This window comes from Arvicola amphibius, chromosome 11, assembly GCF_903992535.2.
Source record: "Arvicola amphibius chromosome 11, mArvAmp1.2, whole genome shotgun sequence".
In the NCBI taxonomy this organism is placed as follows: domain Eukaryota; kingdom Metazoa; phylum Chordata; class Mammalia; order Rodentia; family Cricetidae; genus Arvicola; species Arvicola amphibius.
In genome coordinates, this window is record NC_052057.2 from 85,503,728 (window position 1) to 85,509,679 (window position 5,952).

At 41.0% G+C, this 5,952-nt stretch overlaps 1 pseudogene; it reads left to right on the forward strand.

Moving 5' to 3' along the window:
- Positions 1–3,715: 3,715 nt before the first annotated feature.
- On the forward strand, positions 3,716–5,299 carry LOC119826771 (annotated as a pseudogene).
- The last annotated feature ends 653 nt before the right edge of the window (positions 5,300–5,952 follow it).

Here is a 5,952-nt window from a genome sequence, read left to right on the forward strand (position 1 = left end):
GTGTAGTCTAAGTTGACTTAGAAGGTAGAGCACTGAACTGAGCATGTGAAGAATTTGAGATTTGGCAGGGTTACTGTTCAGAAAGAGAAGAGAGAGACTATTGGGGAAAAGATCATTCCAGCTGCAAGAGCAGACTCCAGCATCTTAGGGACACTAGCACTCTAAAGTGACAACCAAGTGCAAAACCAGTGAGAGAGTAAAAGCCAGCTGGAATAGCCTGGGCTTTTGAAACTTCCAAGCTCACTCCATGGTACAAGTCCTTAAACAATACTACATGTCATATTCCTTCTCAAGAAATTCTAACCAACTGGGGGCCAGCATTTAAATATATGTTCCTTTGGGGCCCATTATCCCTTAAACCACAACTTTCCACTCCCTGGTCCTCACAGATTGTGGACATATTATAAATGCAAAATGTGCATATGCCAGTTTCAAAAGTTCTCACCGTCTTTTCAGTCATAACACAGTTTAAAAGTCCAACCCCAAAGTCTCTTTTGAGCACTCAGACAGTCTTCTCATTGTAACAGCCTGTAAAACCAGAAAGCAAATTATATACTTCTAACATTACAATGACAAAGAATATGCTTACCATTCTAATAGGGAGAACTAGGGGCACAGTGGGGGAAATACTATACGAGTGCAGTGGAAAAGATAAAGCTGCCAAGGTAAACTAATTCCCTGATTCTATGTCTTTCTTAGTGAGGACTACTGTTTCTGTGACAAAACACCATGACCAAAGCTACCTGGAGAGAAAAGGATTTATTTGGCTTATGTTTCCACATTACTGTTCTCCTTAAAGGAAGTCAGGAGAGAAAACTCTAACAGGTCAGGAACTGGAGACGGGACCTGTTGTAAAGGTCATGGAGAAGGGGCTGCTTACTGGTTTGCTTGTCACGGCTTGTTCTGTCTTCTTTCCTATAGAATCCAGGACCACCAGACTCAGATGGGACTATCCACGATGGGGCTGAGTCCTCCCCCATTAATCACCTAATTAAGAAAAATAATCTATAGGCTCCCCTTACGGCCTGATCTTATGTTAGTTGAAGATTCATTCATTCAGGTGACTTATCTTGTGTCAAGTTGACACCAAACCATCTAGCACCACTCTCTAATGTCAAGGGAGTTAGACTCTACTTCCAGTACAGATTTGCTAACTGTAGCACTTCCCTCCTGTCTCTTAGTGCAGAAGCCACACCCTCTATGCAGTTTTCCTTGGGAGATGCTCCAAGGCACTAGTATTTCCAACATCTTTGAGTCTCTAATACAACACAGGCTTTATTTTCACAGCTTTCCATAATGCACTCTCCAGGTTTGCATGCAGTGGACTCTCCCTGCCATTCAGCAAATTTGGCTGTAACCATGTAGACATTTGCAAACCCCTTCAGTCCTGTTATTTGGGATATTTAAAGCTTGAACCATATGGCTCTTGTCCCAAATTCTGCTCACTGCTTTGGATAGAACCTGGACCCCTTCTTTGAGGTATATTTGCAAACATCTTGTTTTGATGTGTGCTCTTTAAGCCTTTACATTCCTAAATTTCAGGATTACCCTGGGTGGGATCTCATCTCAAGGGTACCACTCTGTTCATTCCATTGCCTTCTTATCTCTCTCAGCACAAACCAAACTCCAACATTAAATTGCTTTTTTTCTCCTTGTATGTATATTTTGCATTTACCCCCACTTGCTCTTTTACTTTTAGCTTGGTGTTATGAGTGATCACAAGTGGCCACATAATAGAATCAATATTAAGTTGTCTTGAAATTCTCTTTTAAAAACAAAAATCAGTAGTAAAAAATAAAAAAAAACCATTTTCAATTAATGTCAGTGATCTCTACCAAAATTCTTGGGCTCAGTATCCATAGTCCACATTTTCCAAGCACTGAAGTTTTTCATGTTCCTATAATAATGGCCCAATAAGCCCCACTTACAGCATTCTACTGATGTCCTAGCCAAAGTCTCAAAGTCTTCCATATTTCTACAAGGAAATAGCATAGTCAGGCCTTTTGCTGCAATGTACCCCAATCTGGTACCAACAATCTTTTACTTTTCTATTGCCATGTCAAGGCCACGCTTATAAGGAAGAGATACATAGAGAGACTGTTATGAGAAATCCATGCATGTCTGTTTAAGAGCTATAAAGGATTTATTAAGATATGAAAAGGGGGAACTACACTCATAAAACAGGGTATGGTAAATCCAGTTGCAGAGGCCTCAGAAAGCTGGGCCTCCATTGCACTTCTTCACACCATCTGACCTACTCTTCACCAACCAAGATAAAATGACCACCCTCCCTCCTTCCTTATAAGGTCAGATAGGCCAAAGTCATGAACAGATGGAATACCCAAAACTCTTCCCTTTTTGTTTAAATAAGAACCTAATACAAAGCTATAAACAATAAAAACAATTATGAAGCATTGTCCAGGAGAAAATAGATAATCACATAAACAAATTGGAAACTACAAGCTACAAGAACAACATCAGTAAAAAAGACATACTAAAGTCCAGATCATAGTCAAATGGCAATTACAGAGATCACCCCCACAGTTGTCCTATCTTGAAGAATCTGAAACAAGTACCCAATATACTCTTAGTTAAGCTAGGAGAGAACATTAACTGTGTCCATCTACTCTTCAACACTATCAAATATCTGAGAAGGAAAATAACATTACCTGAGTAAACAGGAAGAATAAGCAAGCAACTCCTGAAAAATGCAAGAAGTGCCAGAGACAACTGGTTGCCTAGACAATCTCCCAATGTTTCTCTGCAAACTTGGAGCATCCATTTTTGATTATAGGCCTAAAATATGTGAAAGACCATTTTCAGAAGCAGAGAATTTTAAAGTACCGTCCTACCCTGCCTTGCCAAGGTTCAGCAGTCACTTTTCCTTGTGTCCTGCATCCTGCACATCCTGAATGGACAGTGTGCTCACTGTTAGCAACCAAGACCAGGGTAGTTCTTTGTCCAACAGGCCAGGATCCATATTGTTACCCAGCTCAGCAGAGTTTCATGCATTCAGCATGCACATGCTCCAGACTATTTGAAAACCGTATGGGGACATGTCATCATTGCCTGGTGTGAGATAGAAACAAGGCACCGTGGTAACTACTCTGAACAAGTGCAGGATGTCACCAGGTATCAGGGCCTCAATGAATCCAGACTTCCTGTGATTCTAAATGTCCTGTCCTGTCCAGTGATATCTTGTCCTATTGATAAACTGGCGACTCATCTGGCCACAACAGGGAGAAACTGGAGAAAATAACATTGGTGTCCAATGCCTAGAAGATTGCCTTCTCTCAAAGAGAAGTCTCTGACTATCATTTGAAATGCAGAGATGAAGCACAATTAATAAAAACTCAGAGAGAGGGAGAAATTAGAGATCATTCCAAAGAATAGAAAAGCAAAGCAGCAAGCCAATGGCTCTTAAATCAACCTCAATCCGAAAATGACCATCTTTCCTCCAGGAATCTCAAAATGAGACTCTAACTGAGAGCTTCCCCCCCCCCATTTTTAATCCTCTCTAAGTTTTGGATTAAAGATATTCACCACTAGAACTAAAAGCATACACTGCCCAGTTTTTATGGCAAACTAGTGTGGCTACTGGGATTAAAGGTGTGTGTTATTGCTGTATGGTCTATATGGCTGGCCAGTGTGGCTGTTTTACCTTTCTGATCTTCAAGGAAAGTTTTATTTATTAAAAGATAAGTGAAATGCCACTATGCTGAGAAGCTTGTTTGGGGAGAGACTTTGGTCTTATCCTGCCAAATACTACTTTGTGGTTCTTTAGTCACCTTCTGTTCTAAGAATTCATCAGAAGCCTAAATCTGTTAGCATCAGACACTTGCAGCATGCTGGAGATGATAATAGTAATATTAGTTGCTCCAAAGTATTATAGAGTGACCCATATGAGATTCAGAAGGTGAAGCTTGAGTTACTTATAGTGAGATTTGGGAAGCACTCATGGTAACATGGGATGACTGTATAAACATGACCTGCAACTCTGCCACTTCCATCAGGATACACAAATATATTGTAGAGTCCCTTAGTAAAGAAAAGATAGACTTTTCCAATTATGTTTTCTATAGAGATTCATCACAAGAATACTTGACAGGCTCCTGAGGGCCTATGCCTCAGAATTTTTACTGCATTCAGGTGGACAAAAGAGCAGAGGAATCCTTTCTAGATGTTGGGAGCAGTGAGACCCCAGATCCTGAATTTCTTGTAATCCCCTGATCTGAGTGCCTACCGCTGCTCTGAGCACGAGACCTTCAGGAGTTCCTGATGGCAGGAGAGTGGTTTCTGGTGGCTTTGGCTGGGTGTGGCTCTATCTCTATATAATCTGCCCCTGAACACAATAAAGGGGGAATTCTTGGGGAATTCAAGGATGACCTGTGTCGTTGTCTCTCGGTCTGTGTGTGTTTATGTATTTTAACCTCCAGTTCCCTTGCCTGAAACTCTGTAACTGGGTAATAGCGCACAGAGCGCAGACATGGGGCGCGATGTGCAGCAATTGGAGGTCTGCACCAAGATTTCGGCACTAGCTATGGTGAAGGACATTGTATCCTGCTTGAAGAATATCTTTGTGGCTAGCCAGTGGAGAAACATCGTTTATTCATCCTGGAATCAGGTAAGGCTGACCTCAACTGTTTGAAAGACCTGTACAGGAACTAGTGCAAACTGGAAGTACTTGATCAACCTATGGATTACTTATAAAACTTAACCTAGAAATTGTCAGGAAGTTCAAGTCATTCTTGGGTTAAAACATTCTGGAAGCTGAGAAGATGCCTCCAAACAAGGAGAAGAAAGATGGGGGGGAAAATGACACACCATTTTTGATGGGAAGCTGGCAAACACTGGGGTAGCCAAAACATAGGTTCCACCCTAAACTCCTCTTTCTTCAGGCAGTGCCTACTTCATAGTCAGTAGGAAATAATATAGACTTAGCGCTAGAAAAGAAAAATATCTAAAAGTGCACAGAGTGGGCACAGGACACCTACAGCCAGGAACCTGAAGTCCCTGGTTCTCTCCCCTCAAGCCATAAGTATGACTTGTCTGACATCAATGCTGCCACTAGGTTTGTCAAGTGGCAATACTTTGAAGGCAACATTTCCAAAGGTGTTCCTTACCCACCATACAGTGGAGTGCATGTGCATTTTGTGTGTACATTCTGACCTGGTAACTTGAGCTGCATGCTTTGCAAACAAATTTTTTGCCAACATTTGACATGTATGTTGACCCATTTGCCTTCCAGTGTTTGGATGAGTATCTGAAGCATAAAACCCTGGAGACCTTAGAACACTAACTGCAGTCAGGAACTCTGGGGAAAATAAGAATGCACAAAGTATTATTATACCCTCCCTCCTTCATTATAAGATATCACATAGGCAGACAAGAAGCACCTGCTTGCTTTACTGGGCCAAATAGCCCAAGATCATGGGGTGGGGCAAAAACACACTGAGAGAGAGAGGGGGTGAAGAAAAAGAGAAAGAGAAGGAGACAGAGAAAGTATAGAGTGATAACTGGGAACTGTATAAGATTTTGAAACCTCAAAGCCCAAGACTCAGTGACATACATTGTACTACAAGGCCATAACTTTTATTCTCCACAATATCTCCACCAAATGAGGACCAGACACTAAATACATGGATGAGTCTAAAAAGGTCATTGTCATTCAAACCACCACACAGGAAAGTGCACATTCCCAGGTAACTCAAGGCAGGTTTTAGACCCTTATATCTACCTAACAGAATCATCTTGTTAATGAATATGAACAAGGTATTTTATTGTTAGGCAAGAATGAAGGATATGAGCCAGCAATGGTCCTAGTAAAATTAAATACACAATTACTCTCTTTTTTTTTGCTGAGTAGACTATTGAATTTAATAAGTGCAAAGAGAAAAATAGATATGAGATTATCAGTAGCGAGATGTATAGTTTTAGGATCTTGAAAGCACT